The 20434-nt window shown below is 39.0% G+C and overlaps 1 protein-coding gene across 7 annotated transcripts in view; it reads right to left on the bottom strand.

The window, feature by feature from the left end:
- The window catches only part of septin9a (septin 9a), a 101435-nt gene that overhangs the window by 23947 nt on the left and 57054 nt on the right, over window positions 1-20434 (bottom strand). The window contains exon 1 of one of the 7 annotated variants that reach the window (XM_084389844.1): window positions 2879-2933. The exons of the other annotated variants lie outside the window; for them this stretch is intronic. The gene's annotated coding sequence lies outside the window, so the exon portion shown is untranslated. Of the gene's footprint in view, window positions 1-2878; window positions 2934-20434 lie in introns of those variants that run through there. 7 annotated transcript variants of the gene reach the window in all.

Here is a 20434-nt window from a genome sequence, read left to right as displayed (position 1 = left end):
TACTCCCAAACTGGCAAAGGACAGCAGAAGTGTAAGTGAGTGATAAGGATGGTGTGAAAAACAATATGGAAGAGGAAACATTGCGAAACATTCTGCTCATCGAGTTTTGCATTTGAAAAAAACTGAAATGAAAATAAAAATGTGACTTGGCTAACCAGCTCACCAACTACTAAAGTTGTTATAGTATGTACTGCAAACGTTCCTGACTGCCAAAACATTAAATGTGCAAAGAGGAAATGTTCTGCCAATAAGCTTTTAGTTGAAATGTCAATCGCAACCCATTCTTCTAGCTATCTAGATATGAGCCATCTGTACTGCATAGCTGGAACGATAGAGCCTTTGGAAATATGGCCCTGGCATTCTTAACAAATGATCCAACAGTAGTCCAGAGAGGTTGAAGTGTATCTTTGAAACAACCGGAATGACCTTTGGAAGATTCTTGGATCTGACCTCAAGGTGAAAGCGACAACCAGAACATCTGGGAATCGAGGCAAAGCTGATACCGCACGGTGACATCACTTCGACAATGCGGAAAATCAGTTAAAAATCACATGAGAGATCAGAAGAGAGATAGAAAGCAAGTGATTGTGGGTGCTTTTCCTCAGCATGCTTCATCTCTCAGGCGAACATAAATTCTAGTATCAAAGAGGCCTTTTACATTCAGTATCAGTTCTTCAGAACCAGGCTCAATGGAGATTCCTGTACACTATCTGTATTGAGATAAATGAACACACTCACATAGTTGAGCGCTTAAATGAGTCGTATTATTGTCCAAATATGCTTAGAAACCATCTTGATCTGAGTTGTTGATCCTTGAAATGTGATCATGAACAGACCGAACATGAACATGAACAGACTGGAAAGGCGAGCTATGAAAAATTAATGTTTACTTATGTTTACATATTATAAATAGCCTGAGGTGATATTTAAAGTTAGTCCTGAAAGCTCTTTGAATAATTCACACTCATAATGATGGTAAACAGGATTCAGTTGTTCACATGAACAATAATAATTATTCAAAGAGTCTTAAAAAAACAATTAATTACAGTTTATGCAAGTCACAGGCATGAATTCCATACCATCTGTTAAACCCAGATGCTTCGCAATACTTTGCATTGCAAATCAATACCGGTCCGGTTATACATGTATGATGACAGACACTAGCAGTGCCTCAAATATGAAAGCATAAAAGTGTTAACCTCATGTGCCCGGCAGGTGTTTATGACACTATAAAGCCGCTCCTCACCCTCACCACAGAAAGGACGAATCAGAGGTCTAGGTCTAACCATGTTCCATTACTGCCAAAGACCAAAGAGTTCAGTGCTAGTAGACATATACAGGAAAGTAGAAACATTCACACCATGAATATTCCCAAAAAACCCAATTATGGAAAACATTTCCATCCCACAAGAATCCTCCTAAAGGTTCTGTGTTTTCAGTGGAAGTGGGCTGAAACCCTCAGAGGCCTGCTGCCCTGGGTTTGGAAGAGTATGTTGACTGTATAAATAGAGAAAGGCCAGCGAGGAGTTTGAAATGACTCATCAAAACTTAGGAACAAAACGTGGTGTAGGAAAGATAGAAAAAGTGGTTTCACTTTGTTAGCAGTGAAAAATCTCTGGCTTTCAACAGATCTAATAGCCTTTTGACGTGCTATTAAAGACCACCTGAGACATACAGACTGTGCTAATGATACTTGGCCTAAACTATTTATTTTTAGTTTTGGTGACTTCATTTCTACGCTGGATGGCTGGATGTCAAACCTGTTGACAACAGGATCAAACGTTGACTTTGCTGTTACTACAGATAGCTCTTCTCATGTTTTTAACACCTCAAAGAACGGTGACAAGTCTGTGATAGTGGGTGGCAACTGAAATGGACTGAAGGAAACGGATGAGAAAAACATGTTTTTTTTTCTCATATATTATGAACAAATGGATAATGACATGGACATGAACAGGATAGAGAGGAAGAAAGTTGGGTGGCTTTCTTCCTGGTCCCCTGCAGGATGTGGGCAGACACATAAATGACACGTTGAGAAAGTCACTGTTGTAAGTTCAATAGCAATAAAAAAATTAAACAAGGGTCAGATCATTGCTTAAGGGTGAATCTCAAGAAAATATGTAAATACAATATCCACTTTTTTTTATTAAAGAAAATTAGGTATATTTTTCTCATACTTCTTTTGCATTGTGATATTTTTTTGTAATGCTTTTGTAAGTTTAACAAGTATTTCTATTTAAAAAAAAGAATATATACCCTGTTTTATTACAGATTTTTTTTTTTTTTTTACTGTGATACCAAAATACAATCAATCATAAACATACAATGCAAATAAATTGCTTTATAAATTCCATAAATTCCTAAATAGAAAAACTATAGGAAAAGTTTGAAAAGGAGGCTTTGATGAGATGAAATTACACAGGACTAGAGTGTCTGGGACTCATGCAACCCTGTAACCTGCACACTTTTAATTACAAGGCCAAGAGAGAAGGCGCAGACAGGGAGTAAATGATGAAAAGGGAGAGCGGAACAGGCAAACACGCCCCCTATGCAAACTTACAGATGCTTTAAGAGACCTAATAAATCTTCCCCGCTCAGAACTTTCCAGTTTAAACATCCGTGAAGCTCTAACATGGAAAACAGGCCGAGTCTCTGCTGTGAACATGGAAAAATCATACTTACAGACATGTATTTACAGACTCACCTACATGCACACACAAAAGTCCAACTGGCTCTGAACTAAACATTCCTACATTGTTAGTTAACGCTTGTAAAGAAGCAAATTGCCAGCAGTCAGCAATAGACAACCAGAATGGGAGAGATTGAGTGAAGGAAAAGGAAAAAGAGAGGAAGAAAGAGTGGAAGTGTGTTGACCTACCCTCCTGCTCGTCCCTGCTCAGGCTCAAACCTCCAGTGTGAGCCTCAGCTGGAGTCTCTGGGCTTCTCTCTGACTCCACCCACATAGTGTCATGTGACACTAACTCACCACACCCCTCTCCAACTCCAGAGAAAACAGTGAAAAGAGATGGCCAGAGGAAAAAGAGAGAGAGAGAAAGAAAGCAGGAGGTCTATCTGCCTGACAAAGCACACACGCACAAAGCTTAGCGGCTGACTGGCTGGCTATTCCTCTTCAGTCCTGAATTGAGAGAAAACAGAGCAAGCTCAGAGTTTGGATGATTTATGAGCTCTGAATTACCTGAGCCCAACTTTTGTTCTTCCAACCCGAGGAATTTGCGAGATCTCTATTTAGGGAGAATGTGTTATGTTGCATTAATGACTAGTTTTGAGACACCCTGATTTAAAAGAAACTACTCTGATCCTAAAAAAAATCCTAAAACTTTATGTCAGTGGTTGCCCTATTTGAGACCACTAATCAAATTTCTTGCTTCCAATTAAGCACAAAATCCCAATCCCAATAATATAATTTGTCATAAATAAATAGTACAATAAAATAAATAAATGCACAATAAAAGCATTTTCACTATAGTGGTCTCAGAAGACTTTTGGCCCCCACAGTTTCTTTTTCAGTTTAGACTCAATCCAAACCAAAAAGAAAAGAGAGAGAAAAAAACACATGCTTTCAATCGCAAAGAACAATCAGTGTCCCTAAATCAAAAGCAGATCTCACATCATTTCTCACAGAGAGTTTAGCTGAAAAACTGCACCTTAACTTTCACAGAAAACATCATCAGTATACAGGGAGGATTAGATTACAATCCTTAATCAATAAGTCCATCTGTCCGCTTTTCATTCATCTATATGTCTGAAATACTGCTGTGCATGTGCTTCAAGTCTAGTCTCTGCTGCAAATAAGAGTTGGATTTTCAAGGGAAATGAGTAAGACTAATAATATTGTTTACATTATTGAATTAGACGTGCCAGATAATTGCGGTCACTCCAAACATGTACCATGAAACTGAACAGGCAGCACTCATGGCAACTCCTGATGTAGGGCGTCATAAACTGCAGGCCGTGGCCCTTGACAATAAGCCACTTCCCTTCTTTAACGCGCCAGAGGGGGGGCTCGAGTTTCAACATCAGCTTTTATTAACACGGAGCAAAAATAAACCCTTCCAATGTTTGGCTGGGTTTACAACAATTCTAAGAGCCAGCGTTTCTATTCTCCGAGGACAAATCCTTCACACTTTGCATCTCTGCACTTTTCCAGGAGGCCGGCTTTCTGCTTTTGCTGAAATGCTTGTGAAAGTAGCAAACTCTGTGTAATCCACTCAAACCTGTGGCCAGAACAGCGCAGACATTTGCTTAATTGGTTGAGCATTTCCCCCAAAATATAAACAAACCTACTCTGTTTTCAAGTTAAAAGATGCCAAAGTTTTCCCACAATGCTTTTCGTACGAACCCTGCAAGATCTGTTCCTCTCCTCCAACATAAGCCTGCAGGAGATCTTACTGACATAATGTACTCACCACATGATAACTATTCAAGCTCAACATGCACTCATCTCCAATATTTCTGTCAGATGAACAGCATCTTTCTCTGACTGCGTTCCATATTCAGTTTCTGGAAATGCAGATGTCAGAAGGAGAAAAATAAGTTGGAGGGGAGAGCAAGAGACATTTGTTCCCTTGCTAGGAGGTCTTACAGCAGATAAACAATGGAGCTGCGCCATCTTTGTTCCCCAGTGCTGAGAAAGAAGGGATGATTTATTCCTCTGTAAGACTAATGCAAACCATTTGAATCAAGGATTAACTTTTACAATGGTCATAATGCCCAGCTTACGTGGTTGTGAGAGTGTGTAATACAAGAGAGGATCAGATGTTTTGTTATGAGCAAAACACCTCATACAGCAAATAGAGGAGCAACTTTTAATAGGCTATAAAGTAGCTGAATTCTAGCCGGTGACACAAATGTCAATAAGGAAATTTCAAGCTCTCTATTTTGGGGTTTTAATTTGTAGTTCAGAAAACATGATCAGTCTTGAGCTGCTAGTTTGCCTCATTGGAACATTGTTAACTAGCTTTAATGAACTACATCCATCTGCTCAAATGTTATTCATTTGCATCTTCGTTGCAGAAGGAAACTAAAACCAAAGTCTGTATGAAACAAACAAGATTTTGGAATCAGATCATTATTAGATCATGATTTGGCACCAATTACTTACATCAGGATCCCAGTGGTTAATTTAGATTTCTTCCTACTTAAACCACAAGAGTAAACAGAGCGAGCTATTACTTTATATAAAGTCAAACCGTCTTAGAGAACCATAAACCACTCTGCATTAGATTACTGGGTCTGCTGGGAGTTGTACAGTGAAAGGAGTTCATATGCATTACTATAGGAAAGGTATGGATTTTTACCACAAGGTTTGCCAGGTTACTGAAATCTTTGAAAGATTTTTATTGTTTTGTCACTCAGTAGCACGTAAACTAGATGTCAATAGAACTGAACTGTGTTTTCTTCCAATTTGCTTTGACAATTTGTCTGTGAAACAATCAACTTTTTTGTCAGATGTATTCTGCGTATGTATTTCTGCCAATTTCTTTTGTGTTTTCTGTACAGTGTTTGAAAGTAACACTTTTAATAACACTTTTTTCCAGCTAAATGGCAAATAAAAACAAAAACTGTCGTTTTGTCAGATGGCTATTCTGGTCTAAATTGCCAGATCTTGGCCAAAATAAGAGGCAAACTGAACCAAACAGAAGTTTTTAATAATATTAAGTCTATATTTTATTTCAGCTTCATTTCAATTAATGAAACATATTTATTAAAGTTCCAGTTAAAAATAATAACACAAGTTCTGATGCCTAAATGGTTATAGCATTTATAGCAATGGCAAGGAATTTTAATATCAGACATTTATCAGTTATCATCTATAAAAGTAAAATAATCATCATCGTATTTGCCAGAATTGTTATATTACCTCCCTAGTCACAAGTCTGTCTGCATTTGTCTAACAGAAGAAAAAAGACTGAGTGGCAGTCTAGCACGTCACAGCAGGCCACCATATAATGACGTATGCAGAAACAGCTATATCAGATGACTGATCACTCAACATGCTTCACAACAAACAACAAGAGTATCACTTTACAACCTCTTGTCTCCTCAACGCTCTGACTGCACAATGACCCCCATCCTCTGATCCAGCACTAATTTGTCTGATCAACAGCTTGGCCCGCACTGCTGGGATTGGGTTTATCCCCTGAATAACATGCAGATAGACAGAGAGGAACAGATATCATTATTCAGATATCTCTTGGATGCCAAGAGACATGATATGCCCACAAGCTGTTGTCACAAGCAGTGCCAGCTTGTCCATCTGGCCCTTGGTGCGGAGAGGATTAGGGTGAGGGGTACAGCTGGCACAGAGGGTCTCTGACCCGGACACAAGAGCGGGGAGACAGCTGTACTTGCTTATCCCCAGTCAAAACCACAAGGCCAAGTGGAGAAAGAGGAAGCCTGGGGTTTGTAAAAGGATAAGAGCTGCACAAATCACACACTCACAGTTGTGGCAGGCCCCCTTCACACCGCGGCCCCGCAGAGTCAGGGCCAACAGCCAGAGATAATGACAGTGAGACGACAGAGACTCCGTAGACTTCATATTGAGCCTATGAGTTTGTTTGATGCCTTTGATAAAAGTTTTTCTTCACACACTCCCGTTCTGCCACTGGTCATGTCATATGTAATTGATGTTGTCAAAATTGGATTCCATCATTCCAAATTATTTTAAATGATTGCCTAATTTTGATTATATTTAAAGTGGTCACAGTATTTGTCAAATTTATTATAATTGCATAAATCGTACAATTATTTGTTGTAAAATGTTTTTTACGTTTCAGAGTGGTATGGTTTTTTGTTGTTGTAATTTTCTCATAGATACGATGTTATTCACCATTTAATCATATTTGTCAGAAAACTATGGTAACACAAACAGTAATCGATCACAAAAGAGACACACATACAAACGTTGACATTATAATCTTCAGGAACAGTGTTAAAAATAAATTTCAACCTCTCTAAGTTCATCAGCCGTATTAGGGGTGGTTAATCTGTCTGATTTCCCGATTCGATTCGATTACGATTATTGAAGTCCCGATTCGATTACAGTCGATTTTCGATTATTAACGATTCTCGATTAGCGATTATTGATTTTCCAGTTCACAACAGTAAACGAAAATACACTACAAAGTGATTGCAGTATTAAAAAAAGTCAGCTGCTGAATTACTTAACTCATGTACTCAAAGCACTTTCTGTGTCGTGTAGTTATAACTTCAGAATTATTTGTATGTAGCTTATGTTCTGTAGAACACAGAAATGAATACATCACATTGTGTTGTGACTCATCAAGTTGAACTAAACAATAACAAATAAATGAAAGGCTTATTTCCTTTAGGAAGTAGATCAGAACCAACATACTGTAGAAATTGGACAATTTTCTTCTAGAAAGACAAGGTGTTCAGCTAAAGATATTAAATAGCAGTCCCAAACTAGCTTTTGTTAATACAATGTTGGTATGAGCCACCACAGTATTTTACAAATATAAAAAATAACACAAAGTGAAAAATAAAGTGGCATTTTGGCGTTAATATTGAAACGACAGTTACCATGGTGAATACACAATACTAACAAGAACTGTTAATGAAACATGGAAACTGCTCCATGAATAGAATTAAAATCATCCCTGCATGCAAATCCTTCTCAGCTAACACACGACGTACCAGTAACGTGATTTATTGGTATTTTACTTTTATTTCATGACTTACTAATTTACAACGTAACAACGTTGCATGCTCGTAGTTTCCTTTGCACTTTGCACTATACAGTGAAGCGATACACAGCGCGCCCCTCCGCATTTGCGCGTGCAATTGAAGAGTGTGCGCTACGAGTACAGTATAACGGCTGACAGGACAGGAACGTCCGTTTTTCTGAGGTGAAATACTTTTTATTTCAGCGTACACATACGTCACTGCCTGGTAGTTCCTATATTGTGCTGGGTTTTCTGAAGTAGTTGTGATTCGCCTCTCATAACATAACATGCTCTAAATGCACGCAGAGTGGATTTTTTTTTTTTTTTTATCGCGGCTTTGAACGATTACGATTTTTTTTTTAAAATAAAAAATCGATTTTTGAAAATTTAATAATCGATTCATACTCGTCCATAACATACTCGCGATTAATCAATAATCGATTTTTTTCACCACCCCTAAGCCGTATAGGACAAACTTTTTTCTTGGATGGAAAAAAACTGCGACAACACTCCTCATCTTCTCTAGCGCAGTTCAGCCAGGCCTCACCAACTTTTTTGGCGTATTCCGTGGGCGGGGGTTATATAAATAAGGAACATTATGACTTCATAAGATCCAGAAAAAGTGCGTTGTAGTTCAAACAAGCTGTTCGTTGTAGTTCTTGAAAAGTGGATTCTGTTGAATAAAATATCTCCCTTTGGAGTGGACTTGAGCTTTGTAACCTTGCAGATCTTTTTTATGCTCAAACAGCAACATTACAGAATAACTAAAGATTAAAAATTAAATAAAATAAAAAGCATAATAGGACCTTTAAGGCATGAAGAAATTTTTTTTTTTCAAGGAAAAAACATTTTATTGACTACAGGGGGACTTCAAAGAAATTGTGTAGTGAAAAATATTAATTTTTTTTTTCCTCTATTAAATATGTAAAAAAAAAAAGAAAAGACTGCCCAGACCACAGTCAAGGTTTACATTTTTCAAAAACAATAAAAAAAAAACACTTCAGATTTTATATCCCTAGCAACACAAGATAAAATGTCCAAAACAAAGCTGAAAAAAGTTCTTAAAGAGACTAACTCTGTCTGAATCATTGTGATAAGCTTCATAAATGTTTATTGAAAATGTATTGTATTTTTTTCCATACAGCTAACAGAACCTACCAGCTGCCTCGCTGTCTTGCTGCTGTGTGGTTTACGTCTGTAAGCAGCTTCGCATAGCTTTCCGTTTTGAATCTCTATTTACTATCATTTCTTGTTGTTTATATCACTGAATAGGGCTGGGACGGTATGGATTTTTTCTTACCGCGGTTGAAAAGCAAGAAATTTCCACAGTATAGCGGTAAACCGCTTTAAATCACCCCCACTCAGTGAAACACCCACTGTGAATCCTGTTGAATGTGCCCTATTTATTGGCGAATCTATTACGGAATGTGAAAAAAGAGACACCAGCCACCATAGTCACATGTTTGCCGGGAGCCAGAGCGCCTGACATCAAAGCAAATTTAAAAGTGCTGGCTAATGTTAATCATAAATTCTCTTAGATTATTATTCACATCGGCACTAATGATGTTCGACTTCGCCAGTCAGAGATCACTAAAATTAACATTAAAGAGGTGCGTGAACTCGCAAGTACGATGTCAGGCACTGTAATTTGCTCTCGCCCCCTTCCTGTTTGCAGGAGTGATGAGATACTTAGTAAACTGTCCTCACTCAATGGCTGGCTGTCTAAGTGGTGTCCGCAATGTAATATAGGGTTCATAGACAATTGGAAAAGTTTTTGGGGTAGAAAAGAGATGGTATTCATCCCTCCTGGGATGGTGCTGCTCTTCTTTCTAGTAATATGGCACATAATCTTAGAGGTCAAACATGAACTGGGGCTCAGGTCAGGAAGCAGACAGACTGGCTAAACCGACCGTCTGCTAGCTGTCTCACGTCACTGAGGTCAGATAAATCCCATCACATAGATACTCTTTCACCTAGATATCATCACATAGAGACTGTGTCTGTTCCCCGAACTAGGAAATACAAAAAACTCCCAAACCCATTTAAGGGTAAAAATTTGATTGATGTTCAACAAATAAAAAACAATTATAATGCAGATGAATGATAAAGCTTGGGTTGCTAAATATTCGATCCCTTTCTTCAAAAGCACTTATTGTTATTGACATGATTACAGACCATAACCTAGATGTGCTGTGTTTGACAGAAGCGTTGGAAGAAAACAAAATGAGAAGTTGTACCGCATTTCGTGGAGAGAGAGCACGATTGCGTACAGAAAGGCCTTAAAAACTGCTAGATCTGCTTATTTTTCAACACTTTTAGAAGAAAACAAACACAACCCTAGGTATTTATTCGAAACAGTGGCTAAATTAACGAAAAATAAAGCTTCAACACCGGACGCTTCCGAGCAGCACAGCAGTGATGACTTTATGAACTTCTTTACTTACAAGATTGATAATATTAGAGAGAAAATTATAACTACACAACCATCTACTAAATTTCATTCATTCATTGCTATAGGAGAGGAAGAACTGTCTAAACTTGTTAAATCATCTAAATCAACAACATGCATGTTAGACCTATACCGACTAAGCTATTGAAAAAGATGCTTCCAGAGGTCATAGATCCTCTTCTTAATATCATTAATTCATCTTTGTCACTAGGATGTACCGAAAACTTTTAAGTTGGCTATTATTAAACCTCTTATTAAAAAAACGCAACTTGATCCTAGAGAATTAGTCAATTACAGGCCGATCTCAAATCTACCTTTTCTGTTAAAACTAATAGAAAAGGCAATATCCTCACAACTGTGTTCCTTTCTAGAAAGAAATGGTATCTGCGAGGATTTCCAGTCAGGATTTAGACCATACCATAGTACTGAGACTGCTCTCATTAGAGTCACAAATGATTTGCTCTTATCATCCGATCATGGTTGTATCTCTCTATTAGTGTTACTCGATCTTAGTGCTGTATTTGACACTATCGACTACAACATTCTTTTGAATAGACTCGAAAATGATGTTGGCATTAGTGGAATTGCACTAGCATGGTTCAAATATTACTTATCTGACCGTTATCAGTTTGTAGCAGTAAATGAAGAGATGTCATATCGATCAAAAGTTCAGTATGGAGTACCACAAGGCTCAGTTCTAGGACCGTTGCTATCGTTAGGAAGCATGGAATTAGTTTTCACTGTTATGCTGATGATACTCAGCTCTATATTTCTTCACGCCCCAACGAAATGCACCAATTCACAAAATTAACGGAATGCATAGCTGATACAATAATTTGGATGACTAGTGATTTCCTACTACTTAATTGGGAAAAAACAGAGTTTCTAATTTTTGGGCAAAAAACCTCTGCACGTATTAACCCAGAATACGGTCTAACAATTGATGGCTGCTCTGTCAAGTCTTTGTCGTCGGTTAGGAACCTGGGTGTGCTCTTTGATACCAATCTTTCATTTGAAAGCCACGTTTCTTCCATCTTAAAAAGTTATCTAAATTATGACATATGCTTTCAATGAAAAATGTGGAACATTTAGTTAATGCGTTCATGACCTCAAGGCTAGATTATTGTCATGCTCTACTGGGTGGTTGCCCTGTACACTTAATAAACAAAGTCCAGTTGGTACAAAATGCAGCAGCTAGAGTTCTCACTAGAACCAGAAAGTATGACCATATTAGCCCCGTTCTGTCAACATTGCATTGGCTCCCCATTAAATATTGTATACATTTTTAAATATAGCGGACTACTTACAAAGCACTAAATGGTTTAGCTCCCCAGTACTTGAGCGAGCTCTTAACGCATTATAGTCCTTCACATCTATTGCGATCTCAAAATTCTGGCCAGTTGATAATACCTAGAATATCAAAATAAACTGCAGGCGGTAGATACTTTTCCTATTAGCACCTAAACTTTCTCCGGGAAGCAGACACACTCTGTCAGTTTAAATCTAGACTAAAAACACACCTCTTTAACCGGGCATATAGAACATTATACATTCCTAGTATTCAAATCAGTTAAATGATTATAAGGCTGCATAGATTAGGTCAGCCGGAACCGGGGACACTTCCTAGAACACCTGATGTACTCATTACATCATAAGAAGAATGGCATCTACGCTAATGTTAGTCTTTCTGTTTATTCCGAGGTTTACTGAAGTCAGCCATATCCGGGCCGTATCCAGATCAGATGGTGGACCTGCGCCTGGACCCATCCACAATGCATCCCTGAAGTGCCAGCCTCATCAGCCCTGTGAAGGCCTCATCGACACGACAGCCATCGGCACTGATCCTAAACAAACCCATCTCCATGCCGGCGTGATGACTCCGATCTTCAACCAGATGGAACTGGATAAATATTCTGAATGTTCTGATCCAATCTGACTTCTAACCTGTAATGCTGCCTGAATCAGATTCATACACTATTCGTTCGTTGGCCAGAGGAGAACTGGCCTCGACTGAGCCTGGTTTCTCCCAAGGTTTTTTTCTCCATTCTGTCACCTTGATGGAGTTTTGGTTCCTTGCCACTGTTGCCTTGGCTTTTGGCTTGCTTAGTTGGGGACATTTAATATTCAACAATAGTATTGATCTGCCTTACTTAAAGGAACCGTATGTAAGATTGTGGCCAAAACTGGTACTGCAATCACTTTCAAATGACTGTAGAGCGGTGTATCCCCTCCACCTCCCCCCTGACTCGGGGTTGCCAGTTAGGCTGCAGGATCCAGCAGGAACGTAGGCTGCTACAAGGAGCTTCCAATGGCAAGTGACAAGTCCCACACAGTAAGTTTTTTTTCTGTTAATTATGTTTATGCTTCATGAGAGATGTTTTGCGTATTTTGGATTCATAACGAGGTCTTTTAGGTTTCGTAACGTTAGACATTTTTTATCCGACACGTTTGTAGCTGCAGCTGTGGTAACTAGAGCAGAGCTGGCAACCCGGATGCCGAAACACTGCTGACTTTGTGATTAGTAGATAGGTGGAGGGTGGGGTATCAGGCCAAAACACAACATGACAACATCAACATCAGTTGAGGGCTGCAACTTCACTTTTAAATGACAATATCCTGGCCGGACTACTGTTGTCAGTGATTGAAATGAACATGATTTCTTAATGTCTAGTGACATATCAGGGCCATTTTATGATTAATTGAAATACATTTCTTACATACGGTTCCTTTAAGGTGGACAGTGACGCAATTTTCTTCTAGAAACAAACTTTGTTGTATTATTTTCATGCTATCATTGTGAAGCTGCTTTGATACAATCTGTATTGTAAAAAGCGCTATATAAATAAAGATGACTTGACTGACTTGACTAGAATAGATCTCTGATCCGAGGGAGACGTTTAGAAAAAGCGGTCTAGATGCAGCAGTTTTCCTACTAAGTCATCTTCCAACAAGGGTCTGACATACAATCTGAGAGTTACATACCAACATGCTAAACTACAATATCAGAGCAAAAAAAAAAACTCCAAACCGAATTTATAACATCATTTTTTTTAACCTTTTACATGGGAAACAGCTGATAGAGCAGTAAACCTCAGTAGGCAGCTGCCGCCCTTTTTTCCAGAGCTGTTGGGAATGTAGAGTCATGGTGAGGAGGCTGTTAGAGAAAACAGAGTTAGATGCAGTCAAAGGCCTGTTTGTCACCATGCGTCCAGAATTGCTGCATGCTTCATGCAGACGAGAAACCACCACTCACTTCCGCACCACACAGCAGCTCTTTTGTTCTCTCCAGCACAGAGAGCCTGAGGAGGAGACATGTGAACCCTTGTTGGAAGATGGCTTAGTAGGAAAACTGCTGCATCTAGACCGCTTTCCATTTCTAAACGTCTCCCTCGGATCAGAGATCTATTCTAGGCCATTGGTAGGTTCTGTTGGCTTTATGGAAAAAAAGAAAAAAGAAAAATAACTTTAAGATTAGTAAGCATGTTGGATCATTTCTTAATTGTTACTGAAAAAACCCCAGTTGAAAACCACTGATCGGCCAAGCCAAAAACTACTGACAAACAAACCTCAGGATCAACTCTTTCTGTGGGAAAAGAGAAATAAAGTGAAGCTTCAAATCAAAGAGTTAATATAGAACCGCTGACCGAAGAGAAAACATCCACACACACATACGCAGAGATTCAGCATGTATCAAAACTATGTAAACTCCTACTGTTTGTGTGAATCGAGGGGGAGGCGACCTTGCTATTAGCATTTCAAAGCCACCACAGTAAAGTCCATTTCAAATGAAGCATGCAGGCGTCTCACGGGGCCGTGTGTGTGTGTGACGTGGTCCTGAGGGGAGCACATGTGGGGGGAGTTAAAGGGTTATTTCAAAATTTTAATTTCTACCACAATAAGTCTACCACAGAGGTTTCTCTATGATTTTTGTGATTTAAAAGACCACAGACCTCACAGATCACAGGCTACTCCCTCTGCAATGCACCTATTATTTTTCTTAAACCAACCTGAAACTAAGCGCTGCAAACATTTTCAGTCTCCCATAAGTGTCCATATCAGTATCAATAACCAGTATCAATGTATAATTGAGTTCAGCTGAATATTCCATAAATTAACACTAAATGTGCAGGGGATTTAATTAAACATGAGCAAACTGCATGTTTTCATCTTGATCTCACAGATAACCTGTCAACAAGAACTATCCATCTCATCTACCCTTTAAATCCATAAATATGTATCTCTATATCAGTGGTTCTCAACCAGGGGGACCAAGGCCCACTAGGGGCCTCATAAAATCTCCAAAGGGCCCACAAGATGACTTAAAATTAGACAAAACAAGCATTAAAATGGATATTTCTTATGTGAATTCATCCCCTCAACTGTATTTTTTCCAACAGTTCCAACAGCCTTGAAAAAACTAGATATATGAGGTGGCCTCATTTTTAAAAGTGTGATTTCTAGATCTGAAAATTCATGTTAATTATTAAAATGGGCATGAGCATTTTTATAATGAAAATATTTTTTCTTATTATGCCAACTTGCCAAGCTCTAAAATTATTTGTGAAATAGAAATAGAGTAAAAACTTCTTCTTTTTTTTATCCTCATCCTTAGTTGATGGGGGCACAACCACTGCTAGAGACACCAGACCTGAACCTATTTGGGAGTACAGAGTGAAGGAATCACATTGAACAAGACATCAGGCGACCTTGAGTGTCCAGAAAGGCGCCAAATAAATAAAATGTATTATTATTATTATTATTATTATCTGCTCACTCTCTCAACAAAAGGGCTCCTGAAACCACATTTGGCCAAATGTTGCTTTATTGGCTGTGTTGGCAGTAAAATTCCAGGTCTTATCAATATCCAACTTCACAACAAAAATGAGGCCTCATGATAGCACAGCATCACACAGTAATATTGTCATGGATGTCTACAAAAGAAAAAGCTGCATTTAAGTAGTTCAGTGTGGATAAATACCACGTCCGCGGTGAATCATATATTACAGAGGTCTGATCTCAAAAACAGGTTTGTTGAACTGCCATGACGGAAATGTGGCCTAATATCTTCACCTGATGGAAAAAGGTAAGACTCGTGTAGAACAGTGACTCCTACTGGCACTTAAAGCAGCTGCAGAGTAAGAGAAAAAGAGCAAGTGAGAGGTCCTTTGATAGCATAGCTTGCAACTCTAAAAGGAATTCAACCTGAAATGACTTATGAGGAAATGTAACCAAGCACAATAGCCATCAAAACCACATCCTGTATTTCTCTTACTCTCACAGGCATGTAGTTCTTGAGATCCACTTTTTCCTTCACTTATTCTTTATATTCTGAATACAGTCTGAGCCTAAAGTTGGTCTAAATGAAATTGATACTGATGTAGCTGGAAAATATTGCCAGCACCTTTTCAGAGACAAACAAAATATGATCGAGGGAGGGGACTATTCACAGGAATAGTTCTGGACTGAGTAATAACTACCAACCAAAGCCAACTCAGCCATCCAAAACTGTGTGTGTGTGTGTGTGTGTGTGTGTGTGTGTGTGTGTGTGTGTGTGTGTGTGTGTGTGTGTGTGTATCACTAAAGGAAAAATTTGCTGATGTGGTGAAGCCTCAAATGAGATCAATACAAACGTTTCAAGAATCCAAACATATACTTTTCATTTTCAGTCTGCTTGCCTCTGACCAGACAGCTGAAGGGAAGAAGCTGAAAATGTGACACACAGAGGCCTGAAGGCACAGATTTGGTCAGGTACTGTGATCGCTTGGCAAACTGTGACATTAACTGCTGCATCAATGAGTAGTGCTAACCTCCAGATCACCCTCTCTCGCTCTCTTTTGTTTCTCGGTCTCCTCGGTAACTTCTCACACAAGAAAAAAAGAAAACAAAAAAGCTGGAAACTTCTAGATCATCCCATTGCTGACATTCGCAGGGCTCTCTGAGGAGAAAGTGTGTGCCAAACACAGTGAAATTAAGAGCGCTCCTTGCATTCCACTCCTCTCAGGAACTCACTTTAAGCCCTCTAGAAAAGATGCATGGTCATCTAGTGCACATAAAGGTGAAGTAGTGGACGATGGCCTGCAATAAACAATTTTTCAGACAATAAAGGTGATGTATGTAATTTTTTGAAGTTAAAATATTTGCTATCCAAGTTTAATTTGCAGAGACAATTAAAAGTAAAACACTGGAAGGTTGATTCTCCCAAAACATATAAACGCTGTGATGCAATCAAAACATTGCTCTGAGAATCCAGACCTTCATGGTGTGAGTTTGGCAAGGGACAATCGGTTTTAGCGACCAATGACAGAAGCAAGGAAGTTCAGGAAACTGTTTGAAACTGTAAACCGTAATTTTCATTGGAAAAATGTGCTTGTGGTGGTGACATAGCTGCAAAATTCTATCACATTGCTTCTTGCATATTTTGCAACACTTTCAAAGTGAAATGTCCAGTGAGTGGTGCTAATAGCCTGTTCAGCTTGGAAATAAAATATTCGGCAAGTGCTGCTAAAAGATTAATGCTCTATCGCACTTGAAAATGGGACTTCATGGGACTTGTACCCAAATGCGCCACATCACAACTGGAATGCTGTACTAGGAGAGCTACTGAGCAAGTTTATTACATTAGAAATGTTATACCTGGTGAGCACTATGTCCTGCAAAGTTTATTTCCAACCCCCTTCAGCACACCTTAGCTGCTTTTCCACCGTCGGGTTAAACTGTTCTCTTTGCTTAACTGTTCCATTCCGCAAGGAAGAGAGCCAGCTGGAACGGACTGGAGGATGATCAGATATTCCTTTAATTTTTACTATTAACTTCGTTCCGCTAACTTCGCTCAAATAGTGGGCTTGGCCCGCTACAGGAAAACTGACAGCCAGGCAACAGATAGGTGACCAATCCTGAGTGGTGACATCACTACACACATTCTAATAACAGAATTCCAGGCCGAGAACGGTTTCTAATCGTGCCGTGACGTACCAAGCTCATACAACTAGAACCATTCTTTATCGTTCTTAGAACCTTTTGGTCTGACTGTGGAAGTGTATTTTAAGCGAACCTAAAGAGCATGATTAGCTGCTTCAGGTGTGTTGGAGCCAAACTCTTCAGGACAGTGGGTCCCTCCTCCCTAGGAGCAAGGTTGAAGACCTCTGCACTTTGGTAATAGTGTATTGAGGACAAAATAATGTAGTGTATTGAGGACAAGTAAACTGCACAAAGGCAAGTCTTTATTAATTGACCATTTGCCCCAGTAATCATAATTTGTTTGAAAAGGAATAAAAGTTGTTGGCGTTTTACTGCCTCAAAATGTTAATTTCAGCTGGAATATGCAATGGATTGTATGTATAGGTATGTTTTTGGGGTAAAAAAAAAAAAAAAAAAAATGTAGCCAGAGGCGCATATTTTCCAGTGAGCCAAGGTTGATATTTTTCTATTCTGTCAGTATAGAAAAAACAGGATTGATTAAGTCCATTTTGAATCTGTATTCTCTTAAATCAAAGCACACTGAAAACAGAATGTCAAAGTCTTCTGAGTTAATACTACCCGCAACCCTATTTTTGGCTTTTGATGGTTCTTTGATGCGTCATGAAGACACAATTTTATGGTACTGTATTTTCCAACAGTCGTGTATTGGCTTAGAATTGTCCTTTGTGAAATATGCACTTCCCATATTTAGAAGTAAACAATTTTCTGACCAAAACACAAAAAATAAGCAATTTAACTGACATTTTCAATCAAGTGCCAAGGACAATTACCACAATTAGGATCTTAGTAACCTTCAAATTATGGTCCTGTCTTTGGAATCAAAAACCCACTTAAAAGGTTCAGAGTCAATGGTTTCAGACATAGTAAGCAGGTCTCTAATACTTAGATGGGTCAGCAGATTTATGGATACAGATCAGTTCCACAGAAGAAAGTCGTACAGGTTTGAAACAACGTGAGGGTGAGCAAATAATGAAGAATTTTCATTTTTGGGTGAACGATCCCTTTAAGTGCATATCTCTAAAACATTTCAGACTATTAGCAAGGGCTTTAGTCTTATAAAACACATGGATGTGTGCAGACTACTTCCTGAAGTCAGGGTGTAGGTCACTTTTAAGTAAAACAGGAGGTATACGTGTCTGAACAATGTCTGAATCACTAAAGTAATTCTTTCCCCATTCATCTCAGCCTTGGGCAAAGAGCAGACTGACAGTGATGACCTAAATGTGACACATTCTCTGTTTCTGTCCCCAGCTCCTTAGAAAAGATGGTCATAGTTTCAACAGGCCCATGAACACACTTAAAAGGCTCCTGCAAATGCTGGGAGCTGTTCTACGCCGTTTACCATGTTGAGTCCAAAGGAAACAGAGCAAGGTCAGCCAGTCACAGCTGATGGCTCAAGGAAGGAAGCTTGTGTGAATGTGCGCATGAGTGTTTGTGTAAGAATATGAACTCCACTTTAGATCACTTCCTGATGAAGCCAACAAAGCAAGAGCTTTTCTTTAATATTTCCAACAAATATGTGTGCGTTTTCAATTACACCATTTTTCAGAGGAAAATACATATTAAATCTAAAACATACATATGAGAAATTTGGAGAAAACCAAATCTAAATCAATGCAATGTAAGTACCACATGTGATCAATATTTTAACATTTTAATAATTTCCAGTCCAGATGTAACTGTTAAGTTATGCACAGTCCTGTAAAGTTATGCAAAGTTAAAAATGTTTAAATGTCATTTACACCATATGCACAATATATAAGTTTCAGGAAAATTACAAAAATTACAGTTGGACTTTTTAGGGGGCAAGTAATATATCATAAACTACTCAAAAACTCTCTTTAAACACACTTTTCACAGTCTAGGTTCACAGGGCCAAAGAAGCGGATTTTTTAAGAAACACCCACATATGAAATGAATAGACATAAAAATGTCTATTATCCCCGGTAAAAAATGTGCAGGTTGCAGACAACCTAAATCTACACCATAACAATATTTCTTAATGCCATAACATTCCTTGCAATATGCAAATCCAATTTCCAAATGTTAGCTGATGGCCCTGTGTATCAGCAGAACAAATTCAAGAGGTCTGTTAGGCTGGCTGGGGTCTAATCAGAGGTCACACCTCATTTAAGAGAAAATTGGCATGACAAGAGTCTTTCCAACTTTCCATTAGCCTCAGGGTTGAGGGAGAAGGGAATACACACACAACGGACTGCAGGTCACTGAAGGTCTTCCCACCAATTTCTGTGACTAGTTAAAAAGGCATGCTATCTCTGACTAATATGTGTCCCTGGATCACAAAACCAGTCATAAGTCGCACGGGTATATTTGTGGCAATAGCCAACAAAACATTGTATGGGTCAAAATTATCGATTTTTCATTTATGCCAAAAATCATTAGGATATTAAAGGGATACTTCACCTCTGGAAAGATGAATGTGTATTTAAATTGGATCATTTATGTAGTAGAAATGTGAAATTATTTTAGAATTTGGAGCTTTCTAGATTGAGAAAAGCCAGAACATTTATTTTTGGCTTATGTGGATGAAAGACAACAACTCCCAGAATGCACTTGCTTCGCTGCCCTACGAGGCCTCTCCCAAGCCAAGCCTACCGGTTACAGAGGACAGCTCAGCTACTAGTTGACTCGAAACGGAAAATACGCCGTTTTATCGTGAGTCTCCTTGACGAGTCCGCCATTCGTTATGTTTACTGTGGCGAGCAGGACGAGGCTGAGGGGCGCGGGAGAACGGCGCGAGGCCGGTGGCGTGATTACTGATGAGTGACACCTGTGAGACTCACCGGTCTCGTAGGCTATCTCTCACGGAGGAGCGGGAATTTTCTTAGCAATGCTAAAACGCACATCAACCGATCACTTGTTTAGCGTTCATGTAAACACTACATTCAGATTCACCAATCGGAATGAATTCAGTTAGATTGAAACAAAAGGTGTGCATGTAAACAATGAATGGCGACCGTAGAAAGCAAAAGCCAAATCCCGGACATTTTGGACAATCTCGATGGCCGGACATGTCCGGGAAAAAGAGGATGGTAACCCCAACTACTCAGCTTTCTCCACAGAGCAAGAGCCTGTTAACTTAGCTTCCAAAAAAAGATGGCTGACACTATTTGTACATTCTGTGAGTGAGATCCCACCCTCTATGGGCGGGTTGAAAACATGCGGGACAGCCCCTACTACTGGCTGTAGTTTCTAGCCTCTGGCCAAAAAATCCTCAGATGACGCAAAATGACGATTTTTGCATCATCGGAGGATTTTTTTCAGACAAAAAAAATACATA

This window comes from Rutilus rutilus (genome assembly GCF_951802725.1).
Source record: "Rutilus rutilus genome assembly, chromosome: 1".
Classification (NCBI taxonomy): Eukaryota; Metazoa; Chordata; class Actinopteri; order Cypriniformes; family Leuciscidae; genus Rutilus; species Rutilus rutilus.
Note: the sequence above shows the minus strand (reverse complement) of the source record. Positions and strands in the feature narration are given on the sequence as shown.